A 19,124-nucleotide genomic window follows, 5' to 3' on the forward strand; every position below is an offset into this window, starting at 1 on the left:
AAAAAAAAAAAAAAAAATATATATATATATGTATATATATATATATATATATATATATATATATATATAAATTCTAAATGAGCTAATTGCAAGCTACTCAAGAAGCATTCATTGCATGTCCATAAGGTACAGAATAGTTTAACCAGCAATGTGTCAGTGTTTTAATTTTATAGAATAATTTGAATTTTGACTTTTCTCAGCTTACTACTATCCATGAGTAGGGAAAATAAAACAATCTGGTAGAGAGCAGCTGTGTTATCAAATGGACATTCCCCTTCCATCCCACAGGCGGCCTGTGGGTCTGCATCTATACATACCTGAAAAACATTCAAGATCCTCTAAAAAAAGCAAAGTGGTTTTACTATTTTTATTGTTAGACTCTTAAAAGAGATTTTGACAAGAACAAAATACAAGTGATCAGGAAACTGTTCTTAAAATTGACTATATAGTTATAAAGATGGGTAAAATTAAAAATAAATATGTCTAATCACAGAATAGTTTATCATGTGAAACAAAAATGAACACTCTTTTGCATGGAAGATCATTCTCTCGTATCTAATTTAGAGAGGTACTTAACAAATAGTATAACAAAGCCTTTCTTTCTATTATAATAAGTAATTGATGTAGACTTAACCATTTTGCCTGATGGATTTCAGAGCCGAAGAGTGACAGTTGTTCACAGTACCATCATCGAAAAGCTGCATTCTAGATGATTTGGATTTTTTTAAAGACATTTGTCTGCATCTTGAAACAAGAATACATCCTAACCATGAAACAGCATTGTTATAGCTCTTTTCTTGAATTACCAGGTGCAGAATTTCAAAAGAACTTTGGAGCTCTAGCTTATAAAACCGTTGAGAATGACCTAGTAATTGGTCTGGACTTTGAGTCAGAGACCTATTTTCCTGGTCTCTGGACTTAGACCCCTTTCCCATCCAAACCTTCTAATAGTCAGCCATCAGAGTTAATTTTCTAAATATAAACCTGACCTCTTTCCTTCTACTTGAACAACCTCCCAATCTTCTCAATTGCCTCATGCATAAAGTTCAACTTTCTTAGTCCACTCCTCTTTCCAAAATACCCTTTGCTCCCATCTTGCCAAGTGGGTCTCAATCCCCAGATTTATTATGCTCTTTCATTCACTTACCTAAGTCATATTTCCTCAACTTCATTTTCTCCACTGGTAAACTCATCACTCAAAATTTACTCATATGACATCTCTTTGGTAAAACCAAAATCACTTATTTCTTTTGTGGTGCTTACTCTGGATGCATGTTTGTTCATATTACTGCATCATATGCTATGTTTCCTACATGTTATTATACTTATTTAGCTACTTGTCCAAGTGAACTGACCCAATCTCTTCAATTGGCAAAGAATATATTTTTATGGAACTTTGTATCATGCCATTCTCTATCAAATAGTTCAATGTCTGGCATATAATGTTGTGTAAATATTTGATGAATGAGCAAATGAGTGAATGAATGAATGAATGAATGAATCAGACCTGAGCTCAGCTGATGATTTTACCAATAACCTGCTGTGTGACCTTGGCCAGACCCATTTATTTCTCTGTGCCCCAGATTCCTGATATGAGAAAGGGGGATGTTAATTGCTACTTGCCATAGAGGGATACTGTGAGGATTAATGAAATAATTTTTGTAAAGCAGTTTGAGCTCCCTGGAAGAAAGGCACTATGTCAGAACAAAGTGTTATTATAATTATTATGTAGCACCTTTCATCTGAGAATCTCAAAGCACTTCAGAAAACATTAACTCATTAATCTTCCCAATGCTCCTGTGAGAAATTCCCATTATCTCCATTTTAGAAAAGGGGAAACTGCAGATGGGAAAGGTTAAATGCCTAGCCCATGATGCCATCCTGTTGAATGCCAAATTTCAGGACTCCCAGCTCGGAGACAGCCCTTTGAACCTCCAGGCACTGTAACATCCTCCATTTCCCTGTACAGAGAAAGCCATTGAGGAGCCTCAATGGCAAAGATCCAGCTGGAATGAGAGCCCAGGTTAATACCTTCCATAGAAGAAGGGGTGGGATGGGGCAGCAAGGTGATGACCACAGTCCTTCTCTCAACTGTAACAGTGAGAAGAAAATGTAAGCAACTCCTGCAATCAATCGCTCACCTCCTGCAAAGGCTTTGGCTCAAATCTTTTCATCAGCCCTCTTTTAATTTGACACCTTTCTGGGATGTCTGTCTCTCAGCCAGAAAATATCTCATCACCTTTGAATACAAAGGTAGCAGTTTATTAACCAAAGAAATAATCCTAAAATACTGCATTCAAAGGAGCTTTCCTCTCCTAATACTGTTTTTCCTGCTGAATCCCATGAATGTTAGCTGAGACAGGTGGTACTAATCCTCCTTCTAAAAGGAAAAGGAAGAATGTTAGCTATTCTGCATATACTTGGGGCGGGAGGGAAAACTATAGTTTAGATAAAGATGCTTTACATCAGGAACATCTAGCAAAGTGGAGTCATTTCTATTCATAGCTAACCAGAGAGGCGACATTTGTGCTTTTCTCACAAATGTTCAGTTCATACTTCCTGGAGGTTGTGGTCAAGATTACTGGCCCAATCATGTGGGCAAATATGCCACAAAGATACACGGCATGTGTGTCTTGACGTCCTGGAAATAACAAGATCCTGTCTAGAGCCCAGGTGAATTTGACAATCATCATTCCAATACGGATTCTTTCATAACACCCATTTCTAAAGGAAACATGACATTTTGCCTTGGTTTTAAATCTGGAAGAACAGAATTAGTTCATTTTGATGAGTTTCATGCTGACAACTCCTCTGAAACCTGGAATGGAACATCTCTCAACTTCCTTCACACTTGTGACCTTTCTCTCCACCCCATTCATGAGCAAGTCCACCCCTCTTGAGGTTAATCACTCATGCACTGTACCCCTGGAAAGATCTGAAACTCCTGGCCTTCCTGAACTTCCTGAACATTGTCTTATTCATCTCTCTAACTTCCTCATGCCTCCTTGGAAGCCATCTGTCATGGAAAGAGAATGAGCTTTGAAACCAAACTAATCTGACAGTTAACCCTAGTGCCTGCCTATGCACTTCCTAGTTGTGTGAGCTTCAGCAAATATCTGAATCTATCTGAGCCTATTTTTGTGGCCTGCAAAATAAGAATTATAAGCCTACATTGAAAGCTGTTTGAGAGATAACAGGCACACACAGTAGTTTCCTGAAAAGACTGGTGCACTGAACCGATAGGACCTCCAAACATCGAGCAGAAGATTGAGTCTAAATTCATACAACAAGCACCAGAAGATGAGATGTACTCACAATGCTAGGAAAGACATCCCAAAGAAAGTCCCAGAAACAGATATTAGACCTAGGCAAGGCATTAACAATGGGAATCCAACAGATGAAACCGAGCAGGGCTCAGTGGGGGTCGGGGGAAACGTAGAACAGACCAAGGTTAAAGCCTAAACTGACGGGTAGTAAATGCCAGGAAAACATGAAAATTAAGGGTCAAAAAGTCACCACCAGGACCAGAGTTTCATGATCTTCCTCCCTGTAGGAAACTCAGACTTGGAGGAGTCAAGGAATTAGGGGATTGGTTTAAGAGTTAGGCCAGAACTTAAGTAAGAATCTCCAAGTCAAGCGACTCCAGGCAATCAGCCAGAGAAAGCAGATAAAGGACCACCTCGACAGAGCTCATAGGGAAGAACATCATACATGAGTAGGCCAGAATGGAAATAAATTACCAGAATCCCAGGATACCACCCCACCAAGAACAAGACAATGCAGAAAACACTAGCATAGGTCATCACTCCCACTGCTCTTGATGAGGATGGGATGCCAGACTTGGAGTGGGCGGGTGGTGAACCCACAGGTGTGAGACAAGTCCCTCCATTGTGGAGCCTGGCAGATCATACCCCAAACCATCCACACTCTGACACTCCACTGATGATCTTTCCTGGTCTCCTGGCTTCGGGTACCACCACTGAACAGAGTACTGCCAAATGCTCATCACTCTCCTTCAGCTTTTCCCTGGAGCTTCAGGCCCACATTTCAAAAGGCTGGCAGGCATTTTCACCTAAATACCCAATGGACATCTCAAATCCATTAATGTCTCTCTCCACTTTTATTAGTGGCATCAAACATCTCCTATATACCAGACTCAAAATGGTGCTTGGACCTTCCAAGTGGGGATTGAATAGACACACACTCAGCCCCCGGGGCCAGTGAGAACGGAGTATGACTGTGCATTAGCTGTGTTGGAAAAGGCTTCTTTGTCTCAACCAGAGACACATCTACCACATGTGGGATAAGGGCAGAGGTCTTCACAACGATGAGGTGCAGCAAGACTTCAGTGGTATCTGTGAGAACTAGAGTTCCTTCCCAGGAATGTAGACAATGGCCCCTGGGGCTCCTCTGTACACAGACTGAGTGAATTAGAGGTGACTGAACAGAGAAGTGACACAGTTAGTTTTAGGACATTGAATTGGTTCCAAAATTTAACCATCATACTACCTTCTAGCTACTGAGAAGAAATGAGGCTTCTAAATTGAGTTCATTTATAGAGAAGGAAATAAAAAGTATTAGTAGTGACTATAACTTTTAAACCTACTATCCATATATCTCCCACAGGGTCCAGCACGTGTTATGTAACTAAATATTTACTGAACAAAAAAAGTACATCTTTGATTTTTAGATCCAGCCTTTTTTTCTCTATTTTGTTACCTGTGAGATCTTACTTTCTAGGTAGGTTTTGTTTTCCCCTCCACTGTTTAGAATTCTATGTAGCACTTGACTTTCCAAATGGAAAGTACATTTCACACAGTGACCAAGTACTATGAACCAGTCAGCATTGTGCAAGCACTTACTTAAAGGTTGGATCTGTATGGGGCAACTCATTTCCCAACATAGAGATTAGAATAAACCCAGGTGAACCAGGGCAAATGTATCCTAGACCAGTTTGCCAATAGAGAGCAGTAACAATAATCACCTCCTTTTATCCACCCTTTACGATGGGCCAGGCACTGTGCTAGATCGTTCACAGATTCTAATCTTCACACAACAAGCAAGACCATATAATTGCCCCTTTTCAGTGGAGACGTTAATCGCACAATGAATAAGTAGCCAAGTAGGGCTCTAAACACAGATCCGTCTGCTCCCCAAGTGGGGCTCCTCCCATAATTCAACTCACCCCCCAGCAGAGTATTTGCAATGCTCTCAGGCCCCTTTGGTGTGTACCTTGGGATGATCCTTGCCAATGTCCCCAGAGTTCTCAGAAATTTCATTTCCAGCTTAGACTCAGCAGAAGACACATTTCTTCCAGACTCAGCAGAAGACACATTTCTTCCATTATAGTTTAAAAACACTAAAAATAGAAATTAAAAGTCTGTATGCCAGAAAGAGTAATGAAAGAAAGAGTCCTCCTTGCTCAGACAGAAAAACCCAATGAAAAAAACACATAGTTTTTAACTTTGAATTGGTTTCTTAAACATTAAATTTACTCAGCCAGAATGAACATGTCAAAATAGAGAATTCTCCATAGCACAGATTTGGAGATTCAACATGTCACTGAAAATGAAGATGTTTTTGAATGAAATAATTCTTCTGGTAAGTTATGTCTGAACATGACCACTGGAATTTCAGAATTGACTACAGGGAGATAAAAAATGTAAATGAGCTCTACCTAGAGGATCCCAGGCTGCAGGGTTTTCTGGAGAAAGTGATAGGAAGTTGAATAGCTATGGTTTCATCCCAAGTAAATTAACCTTTCATTAAGGGCCAAACTTCTTATTAATGCCAAAAGGCACCCCCAGATGTTTCTATAATTCAGCCATTTCCAAAGAGCGGGATTTTACTTAGGGAAAAAATGCTTTATAACATTTTCCCTTTGCCAAACATACCTAGATTATTTAGCATCTTCTTCTACACTGCTCTTTTTAGACTGACAAGTTTCCTTCCAAAATTGAGGACAAGAACAATGATGAAAATCCCCACCTTACAGTGCTTCTATGCTCAACAAATCTTATTGGCCTTTGAAATTCTGACCTCCATTTAGGGACAGGTTTAATTGAACCCTAGATCTCTCTCACACTTCCCGATCCAGAAGATTCAAGGGAGGCTGCAAATCCATCCAATTTACTTCAGCAGGATGACTGGTGGGTTTCTGAAAGGGAAGGCTTGCTGCTGCTTCCTTGGCTTTCCAAGTTTAGAGTTACAGCTTTAATTTACAGACAGGTCTAGACAGCTGCTATAGTTACCCACTGATGCTGGTGTCACTACATAGGATTGAAATTATGCCAGGAGGCAAATAAGGCCCACACCCAAGGCCAAATAAGGTCAGGGAGAGAGCTAGGTAGAGCAGGAAGCAGGAAAGGCAGTGAATTCTTAGCTAACACTGGGCCTTGAAGAGAAAAATTCAGATTGCAATATCAGCTAGAGCTGAGGGCTCTGTGATTCTGTATAAGACAGAGTGGAGAGGTCATAAGAGCTTTTCCTATTGGATCTCATACCATTACATACGTAGCAATCACTTGCTTGGCTGTATTCCCTACTAAAATCTTTTAAGGGCAGAGAATGGATCAGTTCCCTTCGTCAACACATCCCCAGTACATAGTATAGTACCCACCAAAGGGTGGGCACACAAAATAGTTTTTGAATATCAGATGTCAACCAGTGACCTGGTTCTGTCTTCTGGATAATATTCATTCATTCAACAAATATGAAATTGCCCTCTGCATGCCAGGCCCAGCATCAGTGGGATGAGGTTAAATGACACATGAATTCTAATGAAGCAGATAAGGCTGTTTCCAACCTCTCACTGCAGAGAAAGAGCAAGTGGTCCAGGCTTTAAGTTAGTAAGCTCAACTCTAAGATACAAAGATGCAGAGGAAGGAATAATTAGATCCTAGGCAAGAAAAGTAGTAACATGACAAGGAAAGAGGAAAGAAGGGACATATATGCAGGTGGTCCTAGGACTGGCTTTACCTGAGATGCTCTGGTTTTCTGCCTGGATCTGAGTGTGGAAAGACAGTGGCCAACAGGTGTTCTGGCTCCCGGGTGAGGTGGGGCTCCACAGGTGTTCAAAGTTCTTGATTGCAGGGCCAACAGAGAGCAGTGCCCTTGGGGAGATCTCATAGCCCTAACAGCTGATTCCCTCTCATTACTCCCCAGGTCAGTGTCGAGCAGACAGCTGCTCCTGGCATGTAACCCTTTGTTCGCCTTGGCAACAAGGGTGAAGGCCCCATTCAGTGAAGACCTGAGACTGCAAAGCCTTGGTTCAATGCTATACCATCATTTATTAGTTCACTGGCCTTAGAAAAAAGCCCTTCTCTGAGCCTCATTCCTTCATCTAGACAATTTCTGCTCTTCTTTGCCACCTAAGTTTCTTGAGGATAAAAAGACCCATAGATCTTAGAGAAAAGCGAAGTTTAACACTATGGCAAAGGGAGAAGAGTAAATGAAGAAAATGGTTTTCCTCCTAATTTTCTTCTCACTATGGAGATGGTGATGAAAAGGAGAGTGATGGTGGTAAATAGCTAAATATACGAATTCAAAAGGATATAATTAATTTGTGTATTCATTCAGCAAATTATGAAGTACTTGTTATGTACCTGTCCTATAATATCTTTTTTTAATTGAAGTATAGTTGATTTACAATGTTGTGTTAGTTTCAGGTGGACAGCAAAGCGATTCAGTTATATATACATATACATCAATTTTTTCAGATTCTTTTCCCTTATAGGTTATTACAAAATATTGAGTATAGTTCTCTGTGCTATACAGTAGGTCCTTGTTGGTTATCTGTTTTATATATAGTAGTGTGTATATGTAATGCCAAACTTCTAATTTAACCCTCCCCCCAGTTTCCCCTTTGGTAACCTTAAGCTTGTTTTCTATGTCTGTGGGTCCATACTGTTCTCCAAAGTGGCTGTCCCATAATATCTTTTTTTTCTTTTTTGGCTGCGCTGCGTGACATGCGGGATCTTAGTTCCCCGACCAGGGATTGAACCCATGCCCCCTGCAATGGAGGTGTGGAGTCCTAACCACTGGACTGCCAGGGAATTCCCTGTCTCATAGTATTTAAACAGAACCTCTCCCTGGTGTTTGATAATGATTTCTCATCACATATAACGTTCTCCCAAGTGAGGAATTCAAGCCAATGCCTGGATATCAGTAAAATCACTTATCAGGAGTGATACACGTCAGGAATTTGTAACTTCAGTAAGAAACTGGGTACCTTAGTGTGATCAGTAATCATTTCCTTCTGCTGTATCAGCTTTCTCTTAAAACTAGGAAGTTGATGCATATGTATTTGAATGAAATAAAGCATGTAAGAGGAAATACAAAACTGAATCTTTTCAAAGCAATAGGTCTTAAAGTGTGGTCCCTGGACTGGCAGCTTCAGTATCACTGGAGATATGATCAGAAATACAGATTCTCGGGCTTCCCTGGTGGCGCAGTGGTTGAGAGTCCGCCTGCCTATTCAGGGGACATGGATTCGTGCCCCGGTCCAGGAAGATCCCACATGCCGCGGGGCGGCTGGGCCCGTGAGCCATGGCCGCTGAGCCTATGCGTCCGGAGCATGCTCCGCAACGGGAGAGGCCACAGCAGTGAGAGGCCTGCGTGAAAAAAAAAAGAAAAAAAAAGAAAGAAATATACATTCTCAGCCTACCCCAAGGCTACTGAATTGGGAATTCTGGGGGTGGGCTCAGCAACCTGTCTTTTAGCAAGCCCTCCATGTGGTTCTGATATACCTACTGTAAAGCTGTCAGATGCTGCTAAGATGTTTTAAACAAAGAAGCTGAATCAGGGTGCAAAACTCAAACGTAGTAGGAAGCGAAATACCCAAGGATGGATAAAAGAAAAAAAAAAAAGGCTTAATTCCTCATCCTGTAACAGGAAAAGTTTTCATAATTCTTTGGAAGAATTTTACACACCATCTCAAAAAAGTCATTTTAATTATCAAAGACTATTGTAACTATAATACTTTACATGTCTTTGATGTGGTACCAAAAACTCTGATAGGGCTTGAATGAGGGTGGGGAAAGTAACTATCTGAAAAGGTAGTTTCTTTTCTGTATCTCTCCTTAATACCTAATTCAGAGATGGTACAAAACATTCTGATCTAAAGTGTCATATTAACATTATTAATAAGGAGACAGAAATTGAGGGAAATGATTTAGCAAAGATATAAGCTTTATTATTTCCACATTCTTTATTCAATATTTACCTATATCTAACAGTATTCTCATTTTTATTGTTTTGTAAACATTGTAAATAATCATCTCAAGTCATAAACTTGTTGGCTATGGAAACACAAGTGATAAATAGAATTTTCCCTAAATTCTTAAATACAAATTTCAACAACTAACAACCTCCCACAAACTCCAGTCAAAAGCCAGAAAGAGGGCTTCCCTGGTGGCGTAGTGGTTGAGAGTCCGCCTGCCAATGCAGGGGATGCGAGTTCGTGCCCCGGTCCAGGAGGATCCCACATGCCGCGGAGCGGCTGGGCCCGTGAGCCATGGCCACTGAGCCTGCGCGTCCGGAGACTGTGCTCCGCAACGGGAGAGGCCACAACAGTGAGAGGTCCGCGTACCGCAAAAAAAAAAATAAATAAATAAAAATAAAAAACAGAAGCCAAAAAGAGCACGCTAACTTCTCTGGAGTTGTTGTACTTTAAAAGCAAGGGCATGGTAACAGCCTTTTTGAATGAAATGCCTTCTCTTTACATTAGTCCGCGTAGCCGTGAAGTCACACCCAGGACTAATGCTCGGGGTCAGCCGCAGTGGTTACAGTCAGAAGGTGGCCAGCAACAGCTGCTTAGGTAAATCAGAACTTCTGAAGGCATCCATCCTAAAGTTGTCCTGAGGTCCTCTGAGGCACCGCTTCCCCCAGCTTGTTTCATTTATTTATTAAAAACCTTTAATGAGGACAACTTTCCATGATTTTTAAAATATATCATGATCTATTAATATGACTCTTTACCCTACCATGTTCACATCTAAGAACACTTCACTAAATAGATGCCCAGGCAAAATCAACTGGTGTTAATACCTCTAATTCAACAGGTGCTAATGTGAAAATAATGGTGGCCACAAATTAAACAGCTGGTGCTGTGCCTACGTTTTTATTTTTCTTAATGTGCCTATAAACAGATCTGTGCTATGTATAGATTCACATCTAATCAGATGAGGTCTATGTAAAACTGTTCTTTGGAGCATCTGTAAACATTCACTCACAATCTTGGGTTATACACTTTTTCACTTCACTTTTCCTAATTCCCAGTCACCATTTTTTATCAAATAAATCTATATTGAAAAATGATTGCATAGATGGCTAAAGAGTGAAAAATTCAGTATGTTTGGATGTTAATTTCACTGAATTAACAGCGACCAGTAGTTCCGCTCCGCAGTTCCATTAGTTTGCTCTTGCTGAGAAATGAGTCCATAAGGACCATGAAATACAATTTTGTCTTCAATTCCATCCACCAAATTCTTATTGCTCTTCTACTATAGGCAATATTATATTGCTTTATGTCTTTACTAACATTGCATCTAACAGTTCATCACTGGGGATGTTAGAAGGGCAACAAGTTTAGCCCCTAACAGGACTTACTTGAGAAACTATCAGAGAACTATAGACTTAATTGAGAAAATTAATACAAGGAATTTTTTCTCATATGGCATTTGAGAAATGAAAGCCTGCTGCTGACCTATGTCTTCTGGCAGTTAGCACCTTCTGTCTCACATAAGGCAGGATGAGATTGTAAACTATCCTAAGAATTTGATGTGTCTTCCCATTTAAGGGGGGAAACAGATAACATCATGTCCTGGATTGACCAGTTGTTTCTTCCCATTGACTGAAATAATCAGGTGTTCAGCATCTTACCATCTGAATTGCCCAGGCAAATTGGTCAAACCAAGACTTAGAAAACTAACCTCACTTGCTCGAAATAATTTACTATTCATCATTAATACATGTGGATTTTTAAAATTGAAATATATTTGACATGTAACATTGGGTAAATTTAAGGTGCACAATACATTAATTTGACATATTTGTATATTGTAATATGATTTCCATTGTAGCAATAATTAGAACCTCTAATTATATATAACAATTATATATATACCTCACATTATATAATTATCACTTCTTTTTAGTGGTTGGAATAATTTCTAGTCTCTTAGCAAGTTTGACATTTATACAGTTGTCTATATTCACCAGAATGTGCGTTAGATCTCTAGGACTTATTCATTGTAAGTTTTTACCCTTAAATATCATCTTTCCTATCCCCCCACCCTCCATCCCTTGGTAACTACCATTTTATTCTCTTTTTTTAATGAGTTTGACTTTTTTAGATTCCACATATAAGTGATATTATACAGTATTTGTCTTTGTCTGGCTTATCTCAGCATAATATGCTCAAGGTCTATCCATGTCGTCACAAATGTTGGGATTTCCTTCTTCCTCATTGCTGAATACTATTCGTGTGTGTGTGTGTGTGTGTGTGTGTGTGTGTGTGTGTGGACCACAACTTCTTTATCCATTCATACACTGAGGGACACCTAGGTTGTTTCCATATCTTGACTGTTGTGAATAATGCTGCAGCAAACATGGGAGTACATATATCTCTTAGATATTGTATTCAAAACAATTTAAATAGCTGATAAATTTCTCATCCAAAGGGAATAAATATGCCTTAGTACAACAACTGAATTATAAGAAGATAAAGGTGTGAAAATTTAACAGTAACCTAAATTCCAAATGGAGGATTAGTTAAAAATATAGTCTGCCATAAAATAAAATAGTGAACATATTTAATTTAATTATTATAACATAGATGCCATGGAAATATATTCATGCTATATCTAAATTTAAAAAGCAGATTACACTACCATATTTCAATATGATTCAATATTTCTTCAAAATACATGTGTGTATTTATACATGTTCTCTAAAGTGTTAGGAGAGGTCATTGTGTATGTTAGAATTACATTTCTTTAGTTCATATTTTCTTTTCATTTACTTTACTTTTGTAATATTTCTTCACTGATGATGTATTGCTTTGTGACAAGAATAAAGCAGTACATATTAGTTTTATACTTTTAATGAGATACATTTCTTAGTACATGATTGTAGAAAAGCCTGAAGTTTTGACAAAGCCAAAGAAAAGATCATCAAGAGTGGTTTCTAATATTTCTCAGGAAGCTAGTTTCATACATGAGAAACTCCCCATACACCAGGCAGAGTTCACTGTGTATTGTCCTCTCAATGTTTGTAGCTTCTCTCTCAGCATTAAAAAGATTACTGTTGTTCCCAGGATGTTTTCCTCCTTCTTCTAGCTCATTTTTAGTTGGATGTCAGAATGTCTCCTGTGGAATTACATCACTACACAGGTAAAAGGTAAATCTAAATTTGTGAAAGAGTTAAGTCCGTGAAAGAGTTAAGTCCTAAATGTTTGTTACTGAGTTGGTGGGTTTAATCTCAGACTGCAGATTTCCATAAAAACCATGACCCACTCTTGTTCTGTTCCAAGAGCCATAACCCATATGTACTTGGAGACCATCATGGTTCTAATGGGTGAGCAATCGATTGAAGCTTAGACAGCGTATGTAATGTGTGATGAGGGTTCAGATAATTGGCATGGGGATCCAGAAATGAGGGACTTCTTTCCCACATTTTCCTCCCCCGTTTAATAATAAGTGCTTGAGAGAGTGGTCTCCTTGTCCCTGGCAGGAACCTCACCAAGCAGTGCAGGGCAGCGGCTGGAGAGGGCACAGAGAAAAAAGAAAGGGGCTTGATGACAGAGTGGCATCTGAGATGAGCCCCTAGGCCAGGGGTGGGGCTCTGAAGGTAAGAGAGAAGCTCTACGAGCTGGCTTCCAGGAGATGTCTTGATCCTGGAACAAAAGTTAGGAAGGATTCTGATTGCTAACTGGGCCCCTTCAGTGACTTGAAGCTTTAACTTCTTGAGGCTTACCACGAAGTGAACAGGAGCCATCATCTGGGTACTTTCTTCCTCTCCCAACCTGAACCCAGCACACAGCCCTCTTTCAATTGTCTTAGGACTTGACTACTCTAAAAACAAGTATGACAGGGACAACAATGACAATAATAATGCCTACTTACACTTACCTATAGGTTTATGAATTGCAAAGCATCTTATAAACTCATTTGTCCTAGAAACTCACAGAAGTTATGTAAGTTTCCTGATTGTCCTTATTACTTTTAGGAAAGACAAAGTCACAGGTATGTGGAACGTAAATCTTGTTTCAGTCCTTTGTGTCTTCAATAACTCATTTCCATGACAAACCATCTTCAGACTTTCCTTGGCATTTTATCCAAGGTTGTGTGGCTCTGTAGAGCAGGCTGGAGAAGAGAAGAGAAAAAGACACCAAGGAGGCCTCAATGATGCCTCTAGGGCTGGAGGTGAGAAGAAAGGTGGAGAAGGAGTACAGAGAGAAGTCCTAGAAACAATCCTCTCCTTCCCCTTGGGACACACTTCCCCAAATCAAAGATCTAATGGAAAGACCATAGGAAGAAGGAAGGTAGAAGAGAAGGTCACTTGACCACCTGGCTGATGGACCCTGTCCAGGTGGCTTTTTAGTATATAAAAGAATATGGAACTTTTGTATAGAATGGAGTGCCTTTGTGGTGCTATGTCATTATAGGACAGCTTGCAAACATGTTTTGCAAACATCTCCTTGGAGTTGGCCAGAAATATTTCCTCAACACATAGAATGCTGCCACTGCTGAGTGAATGACTCTAGGCTCTGTTGTGTGTTCAAGTTGCTAGGCTCTTTTTATTTTTTTAATTTAACTATTACTTTTATTATTGAAGTATAGTTGCTGTACAATATTATGTAAGTTACAAGTGTACAATATGGTGATTCACAATTTTTAAAAGTTATACTTCATTTATAGGCATTATAAAATATTGGTTATATTCTCTTTTTAATCATGTAGGATATATGCTGGCTGCAGTCACAAATTTGCTCTTGCCATTTAGTGATGCTCCTTATTACAATAATTCTTCCAGCACTTAAAGATAAGTATCTGCTTTAAGAAATGAAACTCCAAAAAATCTATGTGCACATTGGTATTCGGATGCATGTGGAAGTCAGAAGTCCTTCAGAGAGCTCAGTAAAGACAATTGGGGTATTTGTTTACGGTGTACAATGAAGATGGAAAACAAAGTCAAAAATATAGAGAGATTGGCCTTGCCTCAAATGTCTACTATTCTGTGCTTGTTAGAGTAAACATAGAAGTTAAAAAGATGTGTACCACTTCAGTTACATCTGAAATATGTGAAGGCAAAAAACCCAAACTTCATCTGAATTATCTCAGACCACTTTTACAAGGTATAATCAGAAAAACTGCCTACAGTGCTTATAAATAATACCTTGGCTCCACCTCCAACTTTCTGAGTCAGAATCTCTGAGGGTGTTTTCCCAAATCTGTATTCTTAACAAACACCCTGAGTAAATTTAAGGTACACCAAAATTTGAAAAGTACCGGTCCTGACCAGCATTATCAAGAATTTATAGCAGAGACACCCAACCCCCTACTATTCATTTTACAGATTTTTCTTGTTTATATCTTGAAATTTTAGCTGACTATTTCAGGCATTCCAATAGATACTTCTGAGCTTTTTTTTTCTTCTTGAAACGTGGAAAGACATGTTCTTTGGAAGCCTATAACCTAACTCCCTTATTCTTTACATTTTTAATATTAAATCATTGCAAACATGTAGAAATCTATTGATAAGAATATATTAAACATTTCTATACCAACCTAGGTAAATTTCTACCTATTAAATTATATTTCGTCACTAAGTGAAATTAAAAAATGAAATCCTTATGTGCATTAACACCCTCAATAATATGCAGTGGGACTTAAAATTTAACAAGAGTCAATGTAAAGTGTGTATATGACATGTAATATATAACATGAATACAGAACCATCTTATTAAGAATTATCTAGTGACAACTTCGTTTGTTTGTTTGTTTGTTTTGCGGTACGCGGGCCTCTCACTGTTGTGGCCTCTCCCGTTGCGGAGCACAGGCTCTGGACGCGCAGGCTCAGCGGCCATGGCTTACGGGCCCAGCTGCTCCGCGGCATGTGGGATCTTCCCGGACCGGGGCACGAACCCATGTCCCCTGCATCGGCAGACAGACTCTCAACCACTGCGCCACCAGGGAAGCCCTCTAGTGACAACTTTGAATCTTTTAACTTTCCTTCTTAAGAGACCACCCAGTTAGACACATAGGTGAAAATATAGCTGAGTATAAGGGTACTCACTTATAGTTGATAGTATTATATATTTTCTAACTTTATGGATAATGAAAAAGAGATAATTGGGAAGGAAGGGAAGAAGAGAAGAAAGAAGTAAAAGTATAGTGGGAGGGTGTCCAGCTTGGAATTTTTGATGACTAAGTAGTAATCAAAGCACCAAAAGCACACGCTACCCACAGTTTTCTTTCTTTGAATTTCCCGCTGGGCCCATGCAAACCTGGTACTGGTCACCTCCATGCATTTGCAAACTTGGCACCTCATACCATCCCAACTGTCTTCTCCTGTTTTCCCGAACACATGCATCCAAAACAAACGGCATTATTTTATTCTTTTTCATCGCCGAGTAGTATTCCATTGTCTATTTATGATACATATCATGTCTTCTTTATCCATTCATCTGTTGATGGACACTTAGGTTGCTTCCATGTGTTGGCTATTGTAAGCAGTGAACATTGTGGTGCATGTATCTTTTCGAATTAGAGATTATCATACAAAGTGAAGAAAGACAGAGAAAAACAAATGATATCATTTATATGTGGAGTCTAAAATATAATACAAATGAACTTATTTACAAAACAGAAACAGACTTATGGACATAGAAAACAAACAAACATATGGTTACCAAAGGGGAAAGAGGGGTGGGAGGGATAAATTAGGTGTTTGGCATTAGCAGATACAAATTATTATATATAAAATAGGTAAACAACAAGGACCTACTGTAAGGCACAGGAAACTATATTCAGTATCTTGTAATAAGCTGTAATGGAAAAGAATATGAAAAAGAACATATATATATTATATATATATGTATATATATTAAGTCCTCTACATATGAACGAGTTCCATTCTAAGAGCACGTTCCTAAGTCCAATTTGTTCGCAAGTCCAACAAAGTTAGCCTTGGTACCCAACTAACACAATCGGCTATATAGTACTGTAATGCAATAGGTTTATAATACTTTTCACACAAATAATACATAAAAAACAAACAAAAATAAAGATAACAGTTTTCATCTTACAGTATAGTACCTGAAAAGTACAGTACTACCGTACAGCAACTGGCATCCAGGGGCTGGCATCGAGTGAACAGGCAAGAAGAGTTACTGACTGGAGGAGGGAGAGGAGGTGGGAGATGGTAGAACTGAAGGATCCTCAGCAATAGGAGACGGAGGGCAAGCTGCAATTTCACTCATGCCTGACGTTGATGGCACAGTTGCTGGTTCCTTGCTGGAACCAGATGCACGTTTGCAGCTGTGAAAGCCTGCAACTTGAAGATTCGTATGTAGGGGACGTACTGTATATATATATATATATATATATATGTATATATATGAAACCGAATCACTTTGCTGTACACCAGAAACTAACACAACATTGTAAATTAACTATACTTCAATTTAAAAAAATTAACCCTTTAAAAGAACAAGTAAATAAAAAATAAAACTGACATGATAACGTCGGGTTTTAGGCTGACCTGGAGTTTAACAGCTTCCTGTGTCACAGCCAGCACAGTTCAGGGCAGTGTCTCCTATCTTCATAGTCACTTGGTCATCATTTCCATGGGGCTCCCTTGGGTCCTCAACAGTTACAAAGGTGGAGTCATCCTGATTACCTGCTAGTTATCAGTTTGGGCAGAGAAGGTATAGCAGTGCCCAGGGAGACGTTTTGAAGGGTAGATCCATTAGCGTGATAGAATGCTAAAGCCAGATGGTGGCTAAAAACAAATGACTTAACCAACATCTGACACCCAAAATAATATGTATTGATATGTTTATAGAGCACTTGCTACATATTAGGCCCTGTAATGTTCATTCTATTCATTATTAGAAATTCTCATCATAATCTGGTTAGTCAGGCATATCACCCCAAAATTAAGGAGCAGAAAATGAGGGCTCTGATGAGCTGGAGAATGTGACCACATTTACAAAACTGACGAATGGAGAATCTGGGATTCAAATCCGGATCTGCTCCTCACAAAATGTTTTAAACTCTCCTCAATATATTTTTTATGGAAAACATTTAGCACTTATAGGCACACCAGTTGCCATTTTCCTTAACAATCAGCCTAAAATCTTTGCTCAAACTAGGCCATCCCTCTTCTAATTGCTTGGCTAGTCTGCTATGGCATATCCATAGCACCATCTTCTTTTCTACTATGCTCTATTAATTATTTCATCAAATTTTTATCAAGCCCCTATGATATGCCACACACTGTCCTGAGTGTAGTCTTTTGTCCACCTAATTTATGAATATAAATTTTCCTGAAAGCTCCATATCCAGCTGCTATATTCATCAAAAATATAGACTGACTCTACTATATCACTCATATGCAAATTGTGGGTCACAGCCTCCTATTAGAGATATCAATATTGTGGTTTGCAACCAGCATTTATTTTTAAAGTGAAATGGAATACAATAGAAAACATGTGCACATTGCAGGTAGCAAAGTAAACATTACATTGGCAACTTTTGCATTTGATTTGCAATGTAAAATCTATTTCTAACTGTGGCTCTCAGCAAAAATAGTTTGAAAAACACTTCCCTGGTCTAAAGGCTCTTGAGAACAGTTATGTCTTGTTTTTCTGTCTCCAACTGAGCACATCATGGCCGCTCTGTTGGGTGGCCTAATACCTCTAATTTGGAGAGAAATTTCATATCTTGTTGATTCTGAATACTGACTTTGAGAATTGCAAATGATGTTCTAATGTTCTTAATGTGATTGTCTATTCCTCCATTTTTCAATGCATTATTGGACAAAGGGTTGTTTTTGCTTATCCTTTAGGAGTTGATTTTACAAGTTTTCTCTAGCTTTATTGAATAGCAAAATACAATGAATTTTTGTAAAGGAGAAAAAATTTCATTAGTAATGCACTCATTCCTTTCCAAAACACTTTTCATCATGTGGACATGGTCTTCGCACTTTGAATGTTAATTATCCACTTTAGATGATACTGGATATTCCTGTGGGGAAAATATATTTGATGAGTAAGTCTAGGGGTAAAAAATGTTCAGAAACTTATCTTTTCAGTGTGATTTATGCAAGGCCAATTATAGAAGGTCACACGAGATAGGAAACTACAGGTCAGATCTCAGATTTGTTGCTCTATCTCATGATTATAACAAATTTCCTTGAGTCTATACTTTTAGTTGGCCATGTTATTTGTTGAAATGAATCTGTAGAATGGTTGGTGGTTGCCAGGGGCTGGGGGGGTAGGAGAAATGGGGAGATGCTGGTCAAAGGTTACAAATTTCCAGCTATAAACAAATAATTTCTGGGGATCTAATGCAGAGCATGGTGATTATAATTAACAATACTGTATTATATACTTGAAAGTTGTTAGGAGAGTAAATCTTAAAAGTTATTACTACAAAAAAAAGGTAATTATGTGAGAGGATGGAGGTCTTAACTAACCTTATTGTAGTAATCATTTTGCAATATACACATGTATTAAATCATCACATTGTACACCTTTAACTTACATATGTTATATGTCAATGATATCTCAATAAAGCTACGGAAAACTTGTAAAATCAACTCCTAAAGGATAAGCAAAAATAAGTAAATCTCTGAACCATGTCAAATCATAATTTGGTGACGCAGAAACAAGAATATGATGTTAAACTTGAAAACTCCTGTCTTCCACAAGGTCTATCCAAGGGATTTTATTGTCAATTTCATGTGTATGTCAAATGGAGACTGGCTTTGAAGTCAGAAAAACTCTGGATTGACTGGAATTGGGGGAGGGATGGGAGAGGCTTTTATAAATAATACAGGAAACCACAGTTTCAAGAGGAAATCGGTGCTAGAAATTGAGCCATCACCATCTCCCAGTG

This window comes from Monodon monoceros, unplaced genomic scaffold (assembly GCF_005190385.1).
Source record: "Monodon monoceros isolate NGI ecotype Baffin Bay Population unplaced genomic scaffold, NGI_Narwhal_1 Super_Scaffold_21, whole genome shotgun sequence".
Classification (NCBI taxonomy): domain Eukaryota; kingdom Metazoa; phylum Chordata; class Mammalia; order Artiodactyla; family Monodontidae; genus Monodon; species Monodon monoceros.